Raw genomic sequence first — 12,577 nt, forward strand, 5'->3', positions numbered from 1 at the left:
AAATGGCAACAACCTTGTCAAGATATCAAGATTCTTTTTAATATTTTCTATTATTTGGTCATAAATCCATACCTTCCGCTTCAAGTGTTTGTTCTCTTCTTAAAGTAAAACATTAATTGACTGAAAATATTCGAACCTTTCTTTTTTCATTTTATCCATGCCAAGTTTGCATTCTCTTCAAAGTTTTTTGAGTTGTAATTGTTTTGATACCATACAATTCGTAAGTGTAGAATTACAACCCACTTGCTTCATTGACATGGATCCTCAATGAAATTAACCTCTTGTTTATATTCTTAGTCTTGTGTCAATTTCTCTCCCTTCATAACTAATTTAAGGGATCTATTATAGATTATAAGTTTGTGTGCATATCTCTCTACAACATTATATACATAATATTCCAATCAACAAATACAATATTGATTAATTAAAATTCAATTTCTTACCAATTGACTCCTTCTAATGGGTTTCCAATCACATGGTTTACTTACACACCCTATGCCTTTTTATCATGTGCTTAATGCACATCTAGTGGATACCTCTTGGTCAAATATAAGGTTCCAACAATTCATATGGTCAATTTTATGCTTGTAGGCAATGTCAGAATCACTTATCGAATAGAATGTTCAAATGCATTATGGTTCACGTCTCTATACTCAATGGAACCAACTCAATATAATAGTGACAAAATCAACATAAACATGATGAGCCAATTCAACTTTGAATTGCAATTGGAACTTTACACTCAAATATGAACAAGAATAATTTAGTCATTGATCCTTCTTTGGCTTCCTGAGATGGTGTTATTGATTGCATAACCTTTGCAGTTGTGTTTAAATGAAATGAACAATGATACAATCTTACGATGAAATGTCTGGATAACAAAAAAAACCAACTTAATTAACCTTTGGTTCCAATTTAACTAAAATATGCAATGCTCCTCTTGATGTATGTATATATATATATATATATATATTCTCAAATAAAATAAGTGTTAGGGATGAAGCTTCACCAATAAATGACACATTGTTCACAATACTTATAAGTTCCCTATGTATATATTCATACTCCAATCCCATGGATATACAATTAATTAATTAAACATAAATGAGAGGAAAATTGTATGGCCTCCCACTCCAAGTCCAAGTGCGTGCCCACACAATAAACAGTGTTTGCAAGTTGCATAAAATTTAGTCAGAGTGAGTTGCATGGACTAGGTGTTTTTCCCTCATCTTAGGTGTAAGTTTGTATACGTTGATTACCTTGGGGACATGGGTGCACCATGTAGTTACCAAGTTGGACCATCTTCATGATGGGAGCACATTAGGAGGTGGCATAAAACACTAACACGACAAGACCAAGAAACATGCCATGTTGGTTGGTGGGTATGTGGGTGTGGAGAGGTGATACGATCATTGGATGGAAATAGGTGCATTAGTTGTAACAACATTTTGTTCCAACCAAGCCATAGACTCCTGTAGATGTAAGTGAAACAAGTGATGAGGAGATCATTCGACAAGTCATAAGTGGTAAGCTGCACAAGTCAAGATCTCACACAAGAGGTGAGCATGACCACAGTAAAGGAAATCAAATTTCACACAATGTGAATCTTAGATGAGAAAAGAAGGAATGGGAGGGGAATTTCATACATTTGGTATCTCTATGTGTTCTCCACTATAGTGGAGTACATGCTCAATGCACGATATCATGTAAACAATCTTCTATGACTATTGTACATCATAGATGACACAAAATTGTGTTTGGGAGTCACATGATTGTAGGGTTATATTATTTGTATGATATTTAGCTCCTTGCTATATTCTTGGTAAAACATGGGTTTTAAGCCAATTTGGGATTCCCAATTCATAAGAACTTGTTTACTTTTGTATATTTTGTTGCATGGTGTATGTTTGCTTATTTGCATGGAACAATTGAGTTTTAACAAGTAAATAGAAGAGTTAACACTTGTAATAAGACTAAGTGTGAGTGTGAGGCATATTCTAGGTGTGTTTGGCTCAAGCTACCCAAGTCACTAAGATGTATGACCATCGTGCCACACAATTAGGGAACACAAAGTATCATTATGACTTGTGCAAGACTTTTGTCGGTGCGACACATGGTATCATAGTAGGATTCAACAAGAAGCACATGGATCACACATTTTGAAGTAATAAAGGGAGATGAAATGAATTATGATTGCACTTAATCACTCACCTCCAGTTGAATTCATCGCACGACACAAACTAAAACCCTAATCACTCATTAGATTTGGTATATTTTCATTTCCAAATCATGCCTCGGAATCAGTGGAATAGAGACATAAAACATTACAACAAGATTGTAGTTCAAGAGTTGTGCCAATGGAATCCACGAGAAGCGTTGAGCCAGATCAATACCCATGTGCATCGAATCATTAGACTGTGCTAAATCGATACATTACGTAGTCACATACCACAAAGTCAGATCAAAGTGAATTTACACTAAAATAAATTAATATTATGGGAACAATCTCCAGAATGATCCAAACATTTGATCTGAGCTATTAATCACCATGTGTGATTGACTAGGCCATTGATTTTAACATATTTATATCAGATCCTGATTTAACAATTCGTAGACCTTATCCAGACTCGCATCCAAACTATATCAATATAGAACCATAACAACCACAGACCTTCTTGTTGCTTTCGTCCTCCTCCAAGGAAGAAATAGAAACTCAACTTTTGCTTAAGTTGTATATTTTACGCAAACCATTCCAACATTTATTGGGTAGATCGGCTTACTTTTAGAGTAGAATCCTTTTCAAAATATAGATATTAGCTAGCTACAGATCTCAGCAACTTAAAACAATTTATCTTAAAATTTTCTCAGCTTGGTTGCTTTTCAACCTGGCTCTGATTCCATGTTGATTTTTCATGATTCCTTAATCTGATAATTACTTTCCCATGATTATTTAACCAATTCATCTCATGTCACATTCATCATTAATAAATTATACATAGAGAATCACAACAATAAAATAAAAATGACAGTAGGATTATGAATAGACAACCAAACAGAAGAGCCACAAATTTTTACCCTCGGAAAACCCTAACTAGGGAAAGACCCAACAAACTTTTCTTATGAGATATTGTTCAATTCAAAAAGAGATAAAATATAATATTCCATTCAAACAAATTCAAATGACCACTAATTAGCACACGTAAAACCTAGTGAAACTTCCCATAAAAATTCCCTAGTCAACCTACGATTAAACTGCCAAAGATCGATCGAATTTCGGTCTCCTGTTACTTCCTAGAAAAATGTTCAGTCTTCTGTGTTGGCATTATGACACAGGTTTGGCGCTATGGCACAGGTGTTGTCCTTGATGGCAACTCACTCTGATAATCGATCTCAGTTCAAGCTCTCAGAATGAAGGAAAAATATATATACGCGGGTTCATCGTGATCAAGCCGCGTATACACGTGGGTTAGACGTTCCAAAGACGCGTATGCGTATACAGGCACTTTCACGCAAGGAAAAGCGTGTACATGTGGGAGAACTTATGTTTGTTCTGTGTTATTTAGTCCTTGGTATTTGAACCTATGGTTTTGGACCATGGTATCTCATCCGAAGTGTTGATCCCAAGTATTGGGTCCATGGTATTGATTTGTTATGGTTTTGGACTGTGGTATTGTGAAGGCCTAAGACTATAAAAGAGGAAGGAGATCATTAGGCAAGGTTATGATCTAAATCATTGAATATCTGAAAAAGTGCTAGATCTGGAATACTGGGATTAAGGTTATGGTGCAGAGTTGGATCTGAACAAAGGAGGAATCTAAGCACAAAGAAAAGGATAAGTTCTGTTGATGGGTCAAAATCTTAAGGCTTGAATAATAGTATCTTTGTATGATTTTGATCTGTTATATGTGGTGCACGCTTGATCTACAAATCTGATAATCTAGGTCAACTAATTTCTGAATATTTGAAGGAGTAAATTATCTTTATAGATCTGTACGCAGGTTCAGTGAAGCGAAGGCACGTATACATGCTGTTTCTGTAAGTCAAAAGTGTGTATACACAGGTTGGTCTTAACACAGAAGCGTATGCACGCAGGTTTCTGAATATTGAAGTAGCGTATGTCTCTTACATTATGTTCTAGCTGCTTCTGTTGATTACTGCAGTGATCTGGGTTCAGAATTGGTGTATGGTTACTGTTACTGTGTTCTGGGTACAACTGTCAGAGAAGTGTCTATTTGATTCAGTTTAGATTGGTGAAAAGGAGATTGTCTTGATGCAGAGATTCTTGATGTTTGATTGATGTTATTCATGGATCCAGTCTGAAAATTTATGAAACGTGGTCCCTGGAAGAAAGAGAAGGTTGTAGCCTTCTATAGGTCAGCACCTACGTACTAGTACCTCAGCTAGTACAAGAGCTAAGCGGGTTGTAGCTCCCTTCCAGGAGAGGCTAGAGAACGAGAGAAGGTGGTAGCATTCTGCAGGTTGAAGCCTGCGTACTGGTATAAGTCTGCAACAGTACAGAATCATTTTAAAAAGAATTTTCTAATTAAAAGAAGATAGAGACGAATTGCAGCAGGTGGTTTTCACCCACATTGGGTTTCCACCTTATATCTTGTGTTCTTGTGTGTGATTGTCTTTTGATCTATTTTGCTATTCATGGTTACTGTTTATATGATTCTGATGCACAGATTAATGATCAACATCTGTTGAATAAATTAAATTATAAGTCTGCATGGTATACGTTGGTTTCCTTATTTGTAGTTGCATATATATGCAGTTTTCACTAACTGAAGTAGTGTATATGATCTGGGTGTGAAAGAAAAAATAATTGACTTAATAATACTGATTCACCCCCCTCTCAGTATTATTTCCAACAATTGGAATCAGAGCAGGTCCTTCAGAAGAAGCTTGATCGCTTGAAGGAAGATCTATCATCATGAGCAACTACGAGAGAGAAGCATCGATCAGGCCACCAATTTTTGATGGGACCAACTTCGTCTATTGGAAGGTAAGAATCACAGCCTACCTTCAATCTCTTGGTATAGAAGTCTGGGATATCATAGATACAGGGTACACATTTCCATCAGCAACTCCTACAGATCCGGCTAGGAAGAAGCAGTATGAAACAAATGCAAAGGTTGTCAATACTCTATTAGGGAGTCTATCTCAAACAGAATTCGTCAAGGTCATGCAGCTCAAAACCGCAAAAGAAATATGGGACAAGATCGTTCTGAGCTATGAAGGAGATGAACAGGTAAAACAAGAAAAACTTCAAACCCTCAGAATTCAGTATGAAAATCTCATAATGCACAATGATGAAAGTGTGGCTAACTATTTCCTACGTATAGATGAGATTGTTAATTGTATGAAAAACTTGGGTGAAGAAATAAAAGAGGTTGTTTTGGTTGAAAAGGTTCTAAGATCTTTGTCTTCTAAGTTTGAATCAAAAGTTTCTGCAATAGAAGAAAAATAGAATCTACAGAGCATTACCATGTCGCAGCTACATGGAATTCTAACCGCTTATGAAATGAGGAAAGGGGGACCATCAGACAGAAGAGAAGTCACATTCAAGGCCTCAGGAAAAGGAGATTCCTATGACTCAGGATATATGTCAGAAGAAGAGGAAGAATCAAATTTTGTCAAAAACCTTCAACGGGGTGCTGGAAGATTCAGAGGTAAGTTACCTTTCAAATGTTTTTCTTGTGGAAGAGTCGGTCACTATGCTGCCAAGTGTCCTCATAAAGATAAGCTTGACAAAGGTAAGGAACCAGTTAGATGGAACAAGAAACAGAATGTAAATAAGAAAAGCTATTACACTCATGAAGACAGTGATGGACTTTCAAATAGTGATGAAGATGAACAAGGTAATAATTATAGACTTTTAATGGCTTTTGAAGATGATGATTTCTTGGATGCTATAGATGAAGAAGGTCTTTATGAAGAGATTTCTAAACTCAAAATTTGTTTAGAAGAGAAAAATATGATTATTGATACTCTGCAATTCCAACTAGCTGAAAGGGAAAAACATCATGAAAAGTTAGAACGTGAAATTGTGGGACTCAGAAAAGAGATTGAGAAAACAAAAGCTCTTAATCTTAGATTTGTTAAAGGATATGAAACTTTAGATGATATTATCAAAGTTCAGCGTTCTCCACTAGTCAAGACAGGTCTGGGATATAATGAAGAAGCATCTCAAGCGCAGAAACCATCCACCTCCAAAATTTATCTTGATGCAGCAAGGAGGAGTGAGAAAAGGCCCAATGGAGATCACCAGGTAAATCAGGGACAATTTACCTCAAGAATGAACAAAGACTACCAGGTAAATCGGGGGCAATCTACTTTAAGGATGAACAGAAACTACAACCAACCACAGGTAAAACCTTCTCAATTCGCCTCAAGAATGGATGTCAATAGAAACTACAATCATTTGGTTGGTAGATTTGATAATCGCGGGAGTTTCTTCAATGGCCAATGTTTCTCTTGTCATAACTTTGGTCACAAAGCAGCTCAATGTGTTGCCTATAAGACAATCATGACTAGAGAAGCTCAAAAACAAAGAAGTATGACTGGGATCATGAAAAGGACCTACAATAACTTTTCTTCTCTTGAAAATGAAATAGAATGTTCTATTTGTAACAACTTCAGTCATGAAGATTCTGAATGCAGGAGCAGGTCTCGGTAGACAACTCAGAAGGAACAAGCCTCAAGTGCCAAAACATGGAGAATGAAAGAACCGCAACCAGAAAGATGTGGTATAGCCTTATATGCGGAAGGGCAGGAAAATCAATGGTACATCGACAGTGGATGTTCGAAACATATGACAGGTGATAAAGAAAAACTTCAGTCATATAGTGCCTTAGAAAAGGAGAAGAAGGTCTCATTTGGAAATGACACCCCTGCACTCATAAAAGGTAAAGGTATTGTTCTTTTAAAAGAAAAGGTCAAAGCGAGAAATGTTATGTATGTTGATGGCTTAAAGCATAATCTATTGAGTGTTATTCAAATGTGTGATCAAGAAAATGAGGTGATATTTCGATCAAATGGATGTATTGTTCATGAGCTTGATACAGGAGAAACAGTGATCAAAGGCATAAGGACTCCAAATAACCTATACATTCTCAAGGGAGGACAAAAACAATGCTATCTAGGCAAGAATGATGAACATTGCCTATGGCACAGAAGATTGGGGCATCTAAGCTTCTCTCAGATAAGGAAAGCATGCAAATATCAGGCAGTTCGTGGTCTTCCAGACATCAGAATTCCAGACAATACAATATGCAAATCATGTCAGTTTGGCAAGCAAACCAGAACTAACTTCCCTGAGAAGGAAGGATCAGCTAGCAGGCCACTTGAACTTGTCCATACTGATGTATGTGGTCCATCTAGGAAAATATCACCTCGAGGAGAAGAATATTTTATATTATTCATTGACGATTTTTCAAGAATGTGTTGGATAGGACTTATGAAGCACAAAGACGAAGCCTTTGAAAAGTTCAAATCATTCAAAGCCTTGGTGGAGAACGAATCAGATCACAGAATCAAATGCCTCAGGTTAGATCGAGGAGGAGAATTTACCTCAAATGAATTTTTCGATTTTTGTGAAGAACATGGAATAAGAAGGGAATTCTCTACAGCTAGGACTCCTCGACAAAATGGAGTAGTGGAAAGGATGAACAGGATAGTTCAAAAAATGCTCGTGCTATGCTTGATGAGTCTGGAACTCCCGCAACCTTCTAGGGTGAAGCCGCATTTGCAACAGTTACTATTCTCAACAAGACAAACGTCTGGGTAAACAACACTCAGACTCCTCACGAACTATGGTATGGTAAGACCCCCACGGTAAAATACTTCAAAATTTTTGGGAGCAAATGCTACATCAAAAATACTGATGAAAATCTTGGCAAGTTTGAACCTAGAGCAGATGAAGGAATTCTCCTTGGTTACTCTCCCCACAACAAAGCATACAAGTGTTACAATAAAAGGCTTGGAAAAATTGTTGAAAGTATTGATGTAGTGGTTGATGAAGAAGAAAGCACTCCTAGGCAGGTAAGATCTGAAGACTTCGAAGATGATGAGGACTATCCATCAACATCAAATCAGATTCATGATGAAGAAGAAACCCATGAGGCACCAGAAGAACAGATAAGGATAGAAGAAAAGACTCCATCCAGGTACGTTCAGAAGAATCATCCGGAACCTCAAATTTTGGGGCAAAAGGAGGCAGGTATACAAACAAGAAGAACAATTGCAGAAGCTTCAAGCTATTTGGCATTGCTCTCCTCCACTAAACCACAAAATGTAAGAGAGGCATGCAAAGATGAATGCTAGGTCAAGGCAATGGATGAAGAACTTGAGCAGATTGAAAAGAATAACACTTGGGAGTTGGTTCCTAGACCTAAAGATAAGAATGTTATAGGGACAAAATGGATATTCAAAAACAAGTTGAATGAAAATGGGGAAGTTATTAGAAACAAAGCCAAACTTGTTTGTAAAGGGTATGCTCAACAAGAAGGAATCGACTTTGAAGAAACTTTTGCTCCCGTTGCTAGACTTGAGGCCATCAGAATGTTCCTTGCTCTCTCTAGTTTTCAGAAGTTCAAAGTATTTCAAATGGACGTGAAATCTGCTTTTCTAAATGGAGACTTGGATGAAGAAGTGTATATTGAGCAACCAGATGGGTTTATCCTTGGAAATGATCCAAAGCTTGTATGCAGACTCAAAAAGGCTCTCTATGGCCTCAAACAAGCTCCAAGGGCTTGGTATTATTGCTTGGATAAATACCTTCGTCAACAAGGTTTTATAAAAGGATCAACTGATAGCAATCTTTATATAAAATTTGACAATGATAAGTTGCTAATACTTGTTGTGTATGTTGATGATATCATCTTTGGTAGCAATGAAGAAGACATGAGTGAAAATTTTGCCTTAACAATGCAGAAAGAGTTTGAAATGTCTATGCTTGGTGAGCTCACATATTTTCTTGGTTTACAAGTCCAACAAAACAAAGATGGCATCTTTCTATCACAAATCAAGTATCTCAAGAAGATCTTGAAGAAATATGGGATGGAGGATTCGAAACCCGTATGTACCCCTATGGTGACAAGATGTAGCCTCAGCGCAAATGATGAATCGGCAGCAGTACATCAACCAACCTATAGATCCATGATTGGTAGTCTACTCTATCTAACAGGTACCCGACCAGACATTATGCATGCAGTGGGAATAGTTGGAAAGTTTCAGGCAAATCCAAAGGAAACTCATCTTCAGGTAGTTAAAAGAATTTTCAAGTATCTTCAAGGAACTCAAAACTATGGCTTATGGTATCCTAGAGATACAGATCTTACACTTCATGCATATACAGATGTGGATTGGGCAGGAAGCGTGGATGACAGAAAAAGCACTAGTGGTGGTGCATTCTTCATGGGTCCTAGATTAGTATCTTGGTTCAACAAGAAACAAAGTTCTATTGCTTTATCTACAGCTGAAGCAGAATATGTAGCTGTTGCATCTTGCTGCACACAGCTCCTTTGGATGATGCAAACATTGCAAGATCTTCAAATCACTTGTACTCCACCTATCTCCATTTTTTGTGATAATACAAGTGCTATCAATATCTCAAAGAATCCTGTCATGCATTCAAAGACTAAGCACATACCGATCAAGTACCATTTTCTCGGGAACAAGTGCTGGAACAAAAGGTAAAATTGGAGTATGTTCCCTCTAAGGAACAAGTTGTTGATATTCTCACCAAACCACTACCCAGGGAAACTTTTGAATACCTCAGACAGAAGCTGGGAGTAGTTGATGCATCATCTTGCTATTGAAACCTGTCTGTTTCAGAGAAAAGTGGTTGTACGCGAGTTTCATGAAGAGGATCCACGTACATACGCAGTTTTATGCAGATACAGTCGCGTATATGTTGGTTTGAAGGAAATCAGTGGGGACAGACTCTGGTTGAAGAGAGTCTGATATGGGTCTGACAGAGACCATCTGGCACAGGTTCAGGGGGAGCAGATATACTTCTAATAATGCATTGTTGGCATTACATTAGAAACTCTTGGTTCGTGTACACAAGCTGTTTTTGGTTTCAGGTGGATCAGGTGCAGAAGGAGAACATGGTTGCTGATCTGAATAATGATGTTGCTGATATTTGTTATTGGTGACTTTCATAGTCTTGCTCTAAATTTTTCGTCTCTATGTCATGTATATCTTTTATTGTCAAGGTCATGTAACGGCCTATTTTGGTTTCCCCACTATGCCTGGGATGAATGATGTAATGTACTTGGTTGTCATATGTAAACTTCTGATGTATCCCCACTTGTTTGGGTGGATGATCCCCACTTGGTTGGGTGATGGATGTTTGTATAGAGTTTTTTTGGTGATAGGAAGGTCTTTTTGATGTATAAGTCATGGTTCTTCTTGAAGAACATCTTTTTTCAAATCTTGCCTACAGTCAGGGGGAGCATGGTCAGCACAACAGAGCAAAGATTTCAGCATGTACTCAGGGGGAGCATAACCCTTTGCCCTTGATGACAAAGGGGGAGAATGACTTTGAGGATCTTGGGGTTGCCATCAAGTCCAAAGGGGGAGATTGTTGGCATTATGACACAGGTTTGGCGCTATGGCACAGGTGTTGTCCTTGATGGCAACTCACTCTGATAACAGATCTCAGTTCAGGCTCTCAGAATGAAGGAAAAATATATATACGTGGGTTCATCGTGATCAAGCCGCGTATACACGCGGGTTAGACGTTCCAAAGACGCGTATGCGTATACACGCACTTTCACGCAAGGAAAAGCGCGTACATGTGGGAGAACTTATGTTTGGTCCGTGGTATTTAGTCCTTGGTATTTGAACCTATGGTTTTGGACCATGGTATCTCGTCCAAAGTGTTGATCCCAAGTATTGGGTCCATGGTATTGATTTGTTATGGTTTTGGACCGTGGTATTGTGAAAGGCCTAAGACTATAAAAGAGGAAGGAGATCATTAGGCAAGGTTATGATCTGAATCATTGAATATCTAAAAAAGTGCTAGATCTGGAATACTGGGATTAAGGTTATGGTGCAGAGCTGGATTTGAACAAAGGAGGAATCTAAGCGCAAAGAAAAGGATAAGTTCTATTGATGGGTCAAAATCTTAAGGCTTGAATAATAGTATCTTTGTATGATTTTGATCTGTTATATGTGGCGCACGCTTGATCTATAAATCTGATAATCTGGGTTAACTAATGTCTGAATATTTGAAGGAGTAAATTATCTTTATAGATCTGTACGCAGGTTCAGTGAAGCGAAGGCGCGTATACACGTTGTTTCTGTAAGTCAAAAGTGTGTATACGCAGGTTGGTCTTAACACAGAAGTGTATGCACGCAGGTTTTTGAATATTGAAGTAGCGTACGTCTCTTAAATTATGTTCTAGCTGCTTCTGTTGATTACTGCAGTGATCTGGGTTCAGAATTGGTGTATGGTTACTGTTACTGTGTTCTGGGTACAACTGTCAGAGAAGTGTCTATTTGATTCAGTTTAGATTGGTGAAAAGGAGATTGTTTGATGCAAAGATTCTTGATGTTTGATTGATGTTATTCATGGATCCAGTCTGAAAATTTATGAAATGTGGTCCCTGGAAGAAAGAGAAGGTTGTAGCCTTCTGTAGGTTAGCACCTACGTACTAGTACCTCAGCTAGTACAAGAGCTAAGGGGGTTGTAGCTCCCTTCCAGGAGAGGCTGGAGAACGAGAGAAGGTGGTAGCCTTCTGCAGGTTGAAGCCTGCGTACTGGTATAAGTCTGCACCAGTACAAAATCATTGTAAAAAGAAGTTTCTAATTAAAAGAAGATAGAGACGAATTGCAGCAGGTGGTTTTCACCCACATTGGGTTTCCACCTTATATCTTGTGTTCTTGTGTGTGATTGTATTCTGATCTGTTTTACTGTTCCTGGTTACTGTTTATATGATTCTGATGCACAGATTAATGATCAACATCTGTTGAATAAATTAAATTATAAGTCTGCATGGTATACGCTGGTTTCCTTATTTGTAGTTGTGTATATACGCGGTTTTCACTAACTGAAGTAGCGTATATGATCTGGGTGTGAAAGAAAAAATAATTGACTTAATAATACTGATTCACCCCCCCTCTCAGTATTATTTCCAACATTTTGCCTAGAAGCCTCCTCAAAAAATTTAGATCAGTCGGTTAAATCCTGTGGCCCACACTTATGAGGTCAACACTGGTCAGAAAAGTGATCTACCACAAAAATTCATCTCGGAGAAGCTCGGCCTCTTTCCTCAGGTTTATCTCTCTCTCCTTCACACACGTGAACAAAAAAATTAGAGCTTGAGATAATCCAATTTTTTTGTGTCCAGATGGTTGAGGACAAATGAAAATATATAATGAATGATGGAGGCTGAATTAGTTGTCTCTAGCTTGGCCGACTTGAAATTTTGGTGGTAAAAAATTGAATTTTAAAATTTATTTTTACCCTCTATTATTTGGAGCTGACTTGAATTTGAATTTGTAATTTTATTTTTCTTTTTCTTTTGTGGGATTATACAATAAATGAATATTGACTGCAACTACCAAA

Source organism: Pinus tabuliformis, chromosome 1_1 (genome assembly GCF_031772625.1).
Source record: "Pinus tabuliformis cultivar Carrire ecotype Pingquan chromosome 1_1, CPIR1, whole genome shotgun sequence".
NCBI classification, from domain to species: domain Eukaryota; kingdom Viridiplantae; phylum Streptophyta; class Pinopsida; order Pinales; family Pinaceae; genus Pinus; species Pinus tabuliformis.